The following is a 12,553-nucleotide window of genomic DNA, read 5'->3' on the forward strand; positions in this document are numbered from 1 at the left end:
GGCTCTCATGGAGCCTCACAAATGTGCAGAGCTTTGTTGAGACACCAAACTTAGAGTTTGGATATGGGAGTTCAACACCAAACTTAGAGTTTGGTTGTGGCCTCCCAACACCAAACTTAGAGTTTGACTGTGGGGGCTTTGTTTGACTCTGCTTTGAGAGAAGCTTTTTATGCTTCCTCTCCATGGATGTTGAGAGAGATCCTTGAGTTGTAAACACAAGGTTGTCCTAATTTATTTGAAGGATCAATTCTCCTCTGTCTACATCAATCACAGCTCTTGCTGTGGCTAGGAAAGGTCTTCCAAGGATGATAAATTCATCCTCATCCTTCCCAGTATCTAGGACTATGAAATCAGTAGGGATGTAAAGGCCTTCAACCTTTACTAACACGTCCTCTACTTGTCCATAAGCCTGTTTTCTTGAATTATCTGCCATCTCTAATGAGATTTTAGTGGCTTGCACTCCAATGATTCCCAGTTTCTCTATTACAGAAAGGGGCATGAGGTTTATTCCTGAACCAAGGTCACACAGAGCCTTAAAGATCATGGTGCCTATGGTACAAGGTATTAAGAACTTTCCAGGATCCTGTTTCTTCTGAGGCAATGTCAGTTGATCCAGATCACTTAGTTCATTGGTGAACAAGGGAGGTTCATCTTCCCAGGTTTCAATGCCAAATAATTTGGCATTCAGCTTCATGATTGCACCAAGGTACTTAGTAACTTGCTCTTCAGTAACATCCTCATTCTCTTCAGAAGAGAAATACTCATCAGAGCTCATGAATGGCATAAGGAGGTTTAATGGAATCTCAATGGTCTCTAGATGAGTCTCAGATTCCTTTGGTTCCTCAGAGGGAAGCTCCTTATTGATCACTGGACGTCCCAGGAGGTCTTCCTCACTGGGATTCACGTCCTCTCCCTCCCTTACAGGTTCGGCCATGGTAATTAATTCAATGGCCTTGCACTCTCCTTTTGGATTTTCTTCTGTATTGCTTGGGAGAGTACTAGGAGGGATTTCAGTGATCCTTTTACTCAGCTGGCCCACTTGTGCCTCCAAATTTCTAATGGAGGACCTTGTTTCATTCATGAAACTTATAGTGGCCTTAGATAGATCAGAGACTAAGTTTGCTAGATTAGAAGTATTTTGTTCAGAGTTCTCTGTCAGTTGCTGAGTGGATGATGGAAAAGGTTTACTATTGTTAAACCTGTATCTTCCACTATTATTAAAGCCTTGTTGAGGCTTTTGTTGATCCTTCCATGAGAGATTTGGATGATTTCTCCATGATGGATTATAGGTGTTTCCATAAGGTTCACCTAAGTAATTCACCTCTGCTATTGCAGGGTTCTCAGGATCATAAGCTTCTTCTTCAGAAGATGCCTCTTGAGTACTGTTGGATGCAGCTTGCATTCCATTCAGACTCTGAGAAATCATATTGACTTGCTGAGTCAATATTTTGTTCTGAGCCAATATGGCATTCAGAGTATCAATTTCAAGAACTCCCTTCTTCATAGGCGTCCCATTATTCACAGGATTCCTCTCAGAAGTGTACATGAACTGGTTATTAGCAACCATGTCAATGAGTTCTTGAGCTTCTGCAGGTGTTTTCTTTAGGTGAATAGATCCACCTGCAGAAGTATCCAATGACATCTTTGATAGCTCAGATAAACCATCATAGAATATATCCAGGATGGTCCATTCTGAAAGCATGTCAGAAGGACACTTTTTGGTCAGCTGCTTGTATCTTTCCCAAGCTTCATAGAGGGATTCACCTTCTTTCTGTCTGAAGGTTTGAACATCCACTCTAAGCTTGCTCAACTTTTGAGGAGGAAAGAACTTGGCTAAGAAAGCCGTGACCAGCTTATCCCAAGAGTTCAGGCTGTCTTTGGGTTGAGAGTCCAACCACACTCTAGCCTGTCTCTTACAGCAAAAGGGAAAAGCATGAGCCTGTAGACTTCAGGATTTACTCCATTAGTCTTAACAGTATCACAGATCTGCAAGAATTCAGTTAAGAACTGAAAAGGATCTTCAGATGGAAGTCCATGACACTTGCAGTTCTGTTGCATCAGAGAAACTAGCTGAGGTTTCAGCTCAAAGTTGTTTGCTCCAATGGCAGGAATGGAGATGCTTCTTCCATGTAAATTGGAATTAGGTGCAGTAAAGTCACCAAGCATTCTCCTTGCATTATTATTATTTTCGGCTGCCATCTCCTCTTCCTATTCGAAAATTTCTGAAAGGTTCTCTCTGGATTGTTGTAATTTAGCTTCTCTTATTTTCCTCTTCAGAGTCCTTTCAGGTTCTGGATCTGCTTTAACAAGAATATTCTTGTCCTTGCTCCTGCTCATATGACAAAGAAGAGGGCACAGAAATAATAATAATAATAATAATAGGGATCCTTTATACCACAGTATAGAAGTCCCTGTGTGAGTGGAAGAAAGGAAGGGGACAAATAAATAAATAGAATAAGATGAGAGAGGGAAAATTTTGAAAATAATTTTTGAAAAGGAGTTAGTGATTTTCGAAAATAATTTTTGAAAAAGGTTAGTAATTTTTGAAAATTAAAATCAAAAATTAAAATAATTAGTTAATTTAAAAAGAATTTTTGAAAAAGAGGGAAGATATTTTCGAAAATTAGAGAGAGAGAGAGAGAGAGTTAGTTAAGTAGTTTTGAAAAAGATAAGACACAAACAAAAAGTTAGTTAGTTAGTTGAAACAAATTTGAAAATCAATTTTGAAAAGATAAGAAGATAAGAAGTTAGAAAAGATATTTTAAAATCAAATTTTGAAAAAGATAAAATAAGAAGATATTTTTGAAAAGATATGATTGAAATTAGTTTTGAAAAAGATTTGATTTTAAAAATCACAATTAATGACTTGATTCACAAGAAATCACAAGATATGATTCTAGAACTCAAAGTTTGAATCTTTCTTAACAAGTAAGTAACAAACTTGAAATTTTTGAATCAAAACATTAATTGATGATGTTATTTTCGAAAATTATGATATAAAATTAAGAAAAAGATTTTTAAAAAATATTTTTATAATTTTCGACAATAACTAAGAAAAATAAAAAAGATTTGATTTTTGAAAAAGATTTTGAAAAAGATAAGATTTTTAAATTGAAAATTTGATTTGACTCATAAAAACAACCTGATTTTAAAAAATTTTAAAAAAAGTCAAATTTAATTTTCGAAATTTTAAGAGAGAAAAAGGGAAAGATATTTTTTTGATTTTTGAATTTTTAATGATGAGAGAGAAAAACATGAAAAAGACTTAATGCATGAAAATTTTGGATCAAAGTATGTGATGAATGCAAGAACACTATGAATGTCAAAATGAACACCAAGAACACTTTAAATGTCAAGATGAACATCAAGAACATATTTTTTGAAAAATTTTTAATGCAAAGAAAACATGCAAGACACCAAACTTAGAAATCTTTCATGTTTAGACTCTATGGATGCAAAAATGCACATGAAAAACAAGAAAAGATGCAAAACAAGAAAACATCAAGATCAAACAAGAAGACTTACCAAGAACAACTTGAAGATCATGAAGAACACTATGAATGCATGAATTTTTCGAAAAAATGCAATATGAATATGCAATTGACACCAAACTTATAACATGACACATGACTCAAACAAGAACCACAAAAAAATATTTTTTTTATTTTTATGATTTTCTAAAATTTATTTTTTTTTGGTTTTTTTCGAAAATTATATGAAAAAGAAAAATAAGGATTCCAAAATTTTTAATATGAATTTCAGGAATCTTATGCTTTTTAGTCTAAAGCTCCAATCGAAGGGTCAGACATGGCTTAATAGGCAGCCAAGCTTTAGTATGTAACTCAGACATGACAAGCCTAACATGCCCTACAGAGGAATTAGACATGGCTTTACAGCCAGCCAGGCTTCAATATGCTTCATGAAACACTAGAATTCATTCTTAAAAATTCTGAAGAAAAATATATTTTTGAAAACATTTTTTTTAAAATTTTTTTTTCGAAAACAAATGAGAGATTTTTGAAAGATTTTTTTGAAAAATTTTTTAAAACAAAACAAAAAGAAAATTACCTAATCTGAGCAACAAGACGAACCGTCAGTTGTCCAAACTCGAACAATCCCCGGCAACGGCACCAAAAACTTGGTGCTCTAATCTCAATTCATGATTTGTCACAACTTCGATACAACTAACCAGCAAGTGCACTGGGTCGTCCAAGTAATAAACCTTACGTGAGTAAGGGTCGATCCCACGGAGATTGTTGGTATGAAGCAAGCTATGGTCACCTTGTAAATCTCAGTCAGGCGGATAATAATTGATTATGGAGTTTTCGAACATAAATAATAATTAAACAGAAAATAAGGATAGAAACACTTATGTAATTCATTGGTGAGAATTTCAGATAAGCGTGTAGAGATACTTTCGTTCCTCTGAATCTCTGCTTTCCCGCTATCTTCATCCAATCAGTCTTACTCCTTTCCATGGCTGGCTTTATGCAAGGGCATCACCGTTGTCAATGGTTACATCCCCTCCTCTTGTGAAAATGGTCCAAATGCTCTGTCACAGCACGGCTAATCATCTGAGGTTCTTGATCATGCTGGAATAGGATTCACCCTCCTTTTGCGTCTATCACTACGCCCAGCACTCGCGAGTTTGAAGCTCGTCACAGTCATTCAATCCCTGAATCCTACTCGGAATACCACAGACAAGGTTTAGACTTTCCGGATTCTCATAAATGACGCCATCAATCTAGCTTACACCACGAAGATTCTGATTAAGAGATCTAAGAGATACTCATTCAATCTAAGGTAGAACGGAAGTGGTTGTCAGGCACGCGTTCATAAGGAATGATGATGATTGTCACGTTCATCACATTCAGGTTGAAGTGCAAATGAATATCTTAGAAGTGGAACAAGTTGAATTGAATAGAAAAACAGTAGTACTTTGCATTAATCTTTGAGGAACAGCAGAGCTCCACACCTTAATCTATGGAGTGTAGAAACTCTACCGTTGAAAATACATACGTGATAATGGAGTTCATTGGTCTCGGCCGCAGAGGGGAACCGGAGTAATCAAGACTCTATGATCCGTTGATAAAACTCAGGATGTCTAATACAATAATAAAAAGTTCTATTTATAATAAACTAGTAACTAGGGTTTACAGAAGTAAGTAATTGATGCATAAATCCACTTTCGGGGCCCACTTGGTGTGTGCTTGGGCTGAGCTTGAATGTTACACGTGCAGAGGCTCTTTCTGGAGTTGAACGCCAGGTTGTAACGTATTTCTGGCGTTCAACTCTGGTTTGTGACTTGTTTCTGGCGTTTAACTCTAGACAGCAGCATAGAACTGGCGTTCAACGCCCTCTTACGTCGTCTAAACGCGGCCAAAGTATGGACTATTATACATTGCTGGAAAGCCCTGGATGTCTACTTTCCAACACAATTGGAAGCGCTCCATTTTAAGTTCTGTAGCTCCAGAAAATCCACTTTGAGTGCAGGGAGGTCAGAATCCAACAGCATCAGCAGTCCTTCTTCAACCTCTGAATCTAATTTTTGCTCAGGTCCCTCAATTTCAGCCAGAAAATATCTGAAATCACAGAAAAACACAAAAACTCATAGTAAAGTCCAGAAATGTGAATTTAACATAAAAACTAATAAAAACATCCCTAAAAGTAACTAGATTCTACTAAAAACAATGCCAAAAAGCGTATAAATTATCCGCTCATCAAAACATCATAGGAATTGTGATAACAGTGCTCGGGAGAGGGATTATGAGCTTGTAGCTCCTGACTCTAATGAGAGGGCTTGTTTTCCTACTTCGGTCGAGGGGGAGCGTCCCTTCTTCTATGCCTATGAATATTTCTTCAGCCAGTTGGATGTTATTTTTCCTTTTACTGCTTTCGAGACCGACTTGTTGTGGTCATGTAACATTGCTCCATCCCAGCTTCATCCGAATTCGTGGGGTTTTATCAAGATATTTCAACTGCTTTGCCAAGAGTTAGGCATAACACCTTCTCAAAATCTTTTCCTCTATCTTTTTGTCTTGGCCATGCCCGGAGATTCTTCCAAAAAGAAAGCTTCCTGGGTTTCTTTCAGATCGGCCCAGGGGCATAAAGTTTTTGCCATGTATGATGAGTCTTTTAAAGATTTTAAGAATTATTTCTTCCGAGTCCGTGCTGTTGAGGGGGTCTGCCCCTTTTTTCTTGATGAGAATGACGAGCCTGCTTTTCCTCTAGAGTGGTAAAAGAATGTGAGAGTGCCTCGTTATACATGGGAGATGCTTAATGAGGTTGAGCGGGCTTTTGTAGTTGTTCTTGAAGATTTGTGGGGGGAACCACCCCATCTGGATACAAAAAGATTTTTGAGTGATCCACCTTTAGTTCGAACTGCTTTGGGTACTGTTTGACTTGTTTCTTAGTTTTGCTTCTCCTAGGTTGTAACTCATCCTTATGGTTGATTCTGTATTTTCAGAGATGTCAAAAAACAATGATTCCATGAAGGCCTACAAGAAGGTGAAGAAGGCTGCTGCTGCTCAAAACATCTCGGCCAAGGCGGCCGGAGAGGGATCTTCTCAAGTTCCAGTGAAGCCGCCTGTGCCGAGTTCTCCTGGGCCGAGGAAGGTGATCTCCACTCCTCGAGTTCGTCTGACTGATCCTCCACAGACTTTTGCCACCACTTCTGGTGCTCCTTCCAACAAAAAACAAAAAACAATTGAGCCTTTCAACCTTGACGCTGCTGATTTTAATGCAATCGAGTTCGTAGATCAGCAAATCTGTCCCTACGGTGCCCTCACCATGGATGATGTATCAATCCTTCGCCATCTGGATTTTATGACCCAAAATAGTGTTAAAATAGCATATACGGGGGCTGCCCTGTTCCGAACTGCTCAGAATCTTCCTCTCCATGCCACCAAAGAATTTATGGAGGAGGCTAAACAGGAGTTCGACCGGATGAAGGGCCTGAAGGAAGAGCTTGAGGTAAAGGTAGCCAAGTTGGAGAAGGATCTGGAGAACGAAAAGGCGAGTTCCCTTGTTCCGGCGGCTTCTGTGCGGTTGGCCGAGGACACGGCATTGAGGCATAAGGACAGTTATGTTACATCTTATTGGGAGGTGGTGCGTCTGAGGGAGGAGCTGGAGTCTGCCCGAGTAGACTATTTCGAGCTTCAAGGTCACCTCGTCGGCAGCGTGAATGCTGCCTATGATAATCTAAAAGAGCAAGTTCAAGTTCTTGCTCCTGAGGTTGACCTTACTCTCTTTAGCTTGGACAATGTTGTGAGGGATGGTAAGATTGTCCCCGATGACCAAGATGATGATGATACTGATCCTCCCCCTGTGCTTTCTGCCAAGGTGCCCGCTTCTACGATTCCTCCGGTTGAGGTTGGTCATTCTATTTCTAATCCGGACTGTCAGATCTTGAACCAGGACGATGGTACCATGGATGCTGTGCCTCTCCAGGCCCGCCCTCCTTCACCCCAGACTGATGCTGCTAAAAAGTCTTCTAATCTTTAGTTGAGTTTTCTTTGGATATTTGTGTAGTTGGCCCGGCTTGTGGGCTGATGAGCGGATATTTTATACGCTTTTTGGGGTTAATTTCATATAGTTTTGGGTATGTTCTAGTTAGTTTTTAGTCTATTTCATATAGTTTTCTTTCTGATTCAGGCTGAAAAAAGACTGCTGATGCTGTTGGATTCTGACCTCCCTGCACTCAAAATAGATTTTCTGGAGCTACAGAACTCGAAATGGCATGCTTCCAATTGCATTGGAAAGTAGACATCCAGGGCTTTCTAGAAATATATAATATTCCATACTTTGCACAAGGATAGACGACGTAAACTGGCGTTCAACGCCACTTCTCTGCCCAATTCTAGCGTCCAGCGCCAGAAAAGGATCAAAAGCTGGAGTTGAACGCCCAAACTGGCACAAAAACTGGCGTTCAACTCCACAAATGGCCTCTGCACGTGACTTAGTTAAATCTCAGCCCCAGCACACACCAAGTGGGCCCCAGAAGTGGATCTCTGCATCATCCATCATAGTCCACTTATTTTTTGTAAACCTAGGCTACTAGTTTAGTATTTAAACAACTTTTAGAGACTTATTTTGTATCTCATGACATTTTAGATCAAACCCTTGTATTCTCTGACGGCATGAGTCTCTAAACCCCATTGTTGGGGGTGAGGAGCTCTGCTGTGTCTCGATGAATTAATGCAAGTATTTCTGTTTTCCATTCAAACACGCTTGTTCCCATCTCTGACATTCATCACCTTCCTCAAACTATGAACGTGTGCCCGACAACCATCTCCGTTCTATATCCGATTGAATGAGTATCTCTGAGATCTCTTAATCAGAATCTCCGTGGTATAAGCTAGAACTGATGGCGGCATTCATGAGAATCCGGAAAGTCTAAACCTTGTCTGTGGTATTCCGAGTAGGATTCAAGGATTGAATGACTGTGACGAGCTTCAAACTCCTGAAGGCTGGGCGTTAGTGACAGATGCAAAAGGATAGTAAATCCTATTCCAACCGGATCGAGAACCAACCGGTGATTAGCCGTGCTGTGACAGAGCACGTGAGCGTAGTTTTCACTGGAAGGATGGAAGGTAGCCATTGACAATGGTGATCCACCAACACACAGCTTGCCATAGGAGGACGTGCGTGCGTGAATCAGAAGACAGAGGAAAGCAGAGATTCAGAAGACAAAGCATCTCCAAAACTCCAACATATTCTCTATTACTGCACAACAAGTAACCTTTAATTTATACTCTCTTGGTTATTCGCAATTCAACTGATAAACATAATTGACTTCCTGACTAAGATTTACAAGATAACCATAGATTGCTTCAAACCAACAATCTCCGTGGGATTCGACCCTTACTCACTTAAAGTATTACTTGGACGACCCAGTGCACTTGCTGGTTAGTGGTACGCGTTGTGAAAAGTGTGATTCACAATTCGTGCATTAAGTTTTTGGCGCCGTTGCCGGGGATTGTTCGTGTTTGAACAACTGACAGATTATTTTGTTGCTTAGATTAGGAAAAATTTCTTTTTTTGTTTAGAGTCTCTCATTATTGTCGTGTTAAAATTTTAGAATCCTTATTTTCTTTTTTAAAAAAAAAATATAGTTTTCAAAAATAATTTCTCTATTAGATCCTGTGCCAAACTTTATGTTTGGTGTTTTCTTGTTGATTTTCCTTAAAATTTTTGAAAATTTTGGTTTGGTTTTCTAAAAATTTTAAGTTTGGTGTTCTTTCTTCGTGTTCTTGAGCTTTCCTTGTGACTTGATCTTAAAATTTTTAAGTTTGGTGTTCCTTGGTGTTTTCCCTCCAAAATTTTCAAAAATAGGGAGCATTAGATCTAAAAATTTTAAAATCTTGTGATATCTTATTGTTTTTCTCTTTCCTCTTAAAAATCAAAAATATCTTTTCTGTCTTTTTTAAAAACAAATTTTCGAAGTATATTTCTAAAATTCAGATTTTTTATTTCAAAAATTAAAACTTTTTTTTCAAAATCATCATATCCTTTTCAAAACTTCCTAACCACTTTCTCTCTCCTCAGTTTTTCAAAAATCTTCACTCAATTTTTATTTATTCTATTTTAATTTATTTCATTTTCGAAATAAATAAATAAAAATATTTTTTCTATTTTACATCATCTCCCTTTCTTCATCATGGATCTAAGTGGAAATGAACAGTCCAGGAGGACTCTGGGGTCATATTCTAACCCCTCTACTGCTTCATATAGGAGTAGTATCTGCATACCCTCCATTGGAGTCAGTAGCTTTGAGTTGAATCCTCAGCTCATTATCATGGTGCAGCAAAGTTGCCAGTATTCCGGTCTTCCACAGGAAGAACCTACAGAGTTTCTGGCACAGTTTTTACAAATTGCTGACACAGTACATGATAAGGAAATAGATCAGGATGTCTACAGACTATTACTGTTTCCATTTGCTGTAAAAGATCAAGCTAAGAGGTGGTTAAATAACCAACCTAAGGCCAGCATAAGGACATGGAAACAGCTGACAGAAAAATTCCTGAATCAATATTTCCCTCCAAAAAGGATGACACAGCTAAGGCTGGACATCCAAGGCTTTAAACAAGGAGATAATGAATCTCTTTATGATGCCTGGGAGAGATACAGATAGATGCTACGAAAATGCCCCTCTGAAATGTTTTCAGAGTGAGTTCAGTTAGACATCTTCTACTATGGGCTTGCAGAAGGAGCTCAGATGTCTCTAGATTACTCAGCTGGTGGATCTATCCACATGAGAAAGACAATTGAAGAGGCTCAAGAGCTCATTGATACAGTAGCCAAGAATCAGCATCTGTACCTAAGCAGCAACCCTTCCATGAATGAAGAGGTTAAAACAGTAACTGCTGAACTCAGTCCTGTAAAACAAGCTGCTGAATTCAATCAGCAATTGGACTTTCTAACAAAGCAACTAGCCGAATTTAAAGACAGGTTACAAGAGACAAGGATGGCTAATATACATATGGACGAACAGTTTAAGCAAACAAAGCAGCAGCTGTCAAAGCAAATAGCAGAGGAATGCCAAGCAGTTCAACTAGGAAGTGGGAAAACATTAAATACCCCACCTCAAGGCAGCAAAAAGCTAAGAAATGAGCAAACCACCTAAAATTCACCTGAGGACAGTAAGAGCCCAGGGAAAAATAATTCTGGCGCTAAAACACCAGAAATTGGTGGAAGACTGGCGCTGAACGCCCAGACCATGGCCAAAACTGGCGTTCAACGCCAGAAATGGGCAAGGATCTGGCGTTGAACGCCCAAAATGGGCAGGATCAGGCGCTGAACGCCCAGAAAGAGCACAGTTCTGGCGTTCAGACGCCAGGAGCAGACAAGGAGCTGGCATCCAGTTTCACTCCAGCTTCTAACTCTAGCACTCAAGTGCCAGTGGGGGATCAGACACACACAAATGCTGATAACAACCCCTCTAAAAAGGCTTCTTCAACCACTTCTGTAGGCAATAAACCTGCAGCAACTAAGGTTGAAGAATATAAAGCCAAGATACCTTATCCTCAAAAACTCCGGAAAGAGGAGCAGGATAAGCAATTTGCTCGCTTTGCAGATTACCTCAGGACTCTTGAAATAAAGATTCCATTTGCAGAAGCACTTTAGCAAATACCTTCTTATGCCAAGTTCATGAAAGAGATCTTGAGTCATAAGAAGGATTGGAGAGAAACAGAAAGAGTTCTCCTCACTGAAGAATGCAGTGCAGTCATTTTGAAGAGCTTTCCTGAAAAGCTTAAAGACCCTGGGAGCTTTCTAATACCATGCATATTAGAAGATAATTGCACCAAGACAGCTTTATGCGATCTTGGGGCAAGCATCAACCTAATACCTGCATCCACTATCAGGAAGCTTGGCTTAACTGAAGAAGTTAAACCAACCCGGATATGTCTCCAACTTGCTGATGGTTCCACTAAATACCCATCAGGCGTGATTGAGGACATGATTGTCAGAGTTGGGCCATTCGCCTTTCCTACTGACTTTGTTGTGCTGGAAATGGAGGAGCACAAGAGTGCTACTCTCATTCTAGGAAGACCCTTCCTAGCAACTGGACGATCCCTCATTGACGTCCAACAAGGGGAAATAACCCTGAGAGTCAACGATGATGAGTTCAAGTTGAATGCTGTCAAAGCCATGCAGCATCCAGACACATCAACAGACTGCATGAAAGTTGATCTTATTGACTCTTTGGTAGAAGAGATCAACATTGCTGAGAGTCTCGAATCAGAGTTGGAAGACATCTTTAAAGATGTTCAGCCTAATTTGGAGGATTCAGGGGACATGAAAGAGCCTCTGAACTTTCTTCTGAAAGAGGAAAAACCTCCTAAACCCGAGCTCAAGCCACTACCACCATCCTTGAAATATGCATTTCTGGGAGAAGGTGACACTTTTCCAGTGATCATAAGCTCTGCTTTAAATTCACAGGAAGAGGAAGCACTTATTCAAGTGCTAAGGACACACAAGACAGCTCTTGGGTGGTCCATAGGTGACCTTAAGGGCATAAGCCCAGCTAGATGCATGCACAAAATCCTATTGGAGGATAATGCCAAACCAGTGGTTCAACCACAGAGGCGGCTAAATCCAGCCATGAAGGAAGTGGTGCAGAAAGAGGTCACAAAATTACTAGAGGCTGGGATTATTTATCCTATTTCTGATAGCCCCTGGGTGAGCCCTGTTCAAGTCGTCCCAAAAAAGGGAGGCATAACAGTGATTCATAATGAAAAAAATGAACTGGTTCCTACAAGAACAGTTACGGGGTGGCGCATGTGTATTGACTACAGAAGGCTCAATACAGCCACCAGAAAGGATCATTTTTCTTTACCATTCATAGACCAGATGCTAGAAAGACTAGCAGGTCATGATTATTACTGCTTTTTGGATGGCTACTCAGGTTATAACCAGATTGTAGTAGATCCCCAGGATCAAGAGAAAACAGCATTCACATGTCCATCCGGAGTGTTTGCTTATAGAAGGATGCCATTTGGGCTATGTAATGCGCCTGCAACCTTCCAGAGATGCATGCTCTCTATTTTCTCTG

At 39.5% G+C, this 12,553-nt stretch overlaps 1 non-coding gene across 1 annotated transcript; it reads left to right on the forward strand.

Moving 5' to 3' along the window:
• Positions 1 to 1,696: 1,696 nt before the first annotated feature.
• LOC112761709 (small nucleolar RNA R71) lies at positions 1,697 to 1,804 on the forward strand. The gene has a single exon (XR_003182091.1). It is a non-coding gene; the product is annotated as a small nucleolar RNA R71 (small nucleolar RNA).
• The last annotated feature ends 10,749 nt before the right edge of the window (positions 1,805 to 12,553 follow it).

This window comes from Arachis hypogaea, chromosome 16, assembly GCF_003086295.3.
Source record: "Arachis hypogaea cultivar Tifrunner chromosome 16, arahy.Tifrunner.gnm2.J5K5, whole genome shotgun sequence".
Taxonomy (NCBI): domain Eukaryota; kingdom Viridiplantae; phylum Streptophyta; class Magnoliopsida; order Fabales; family Fabaceae; genus Arachis; species Arachis hypogaea.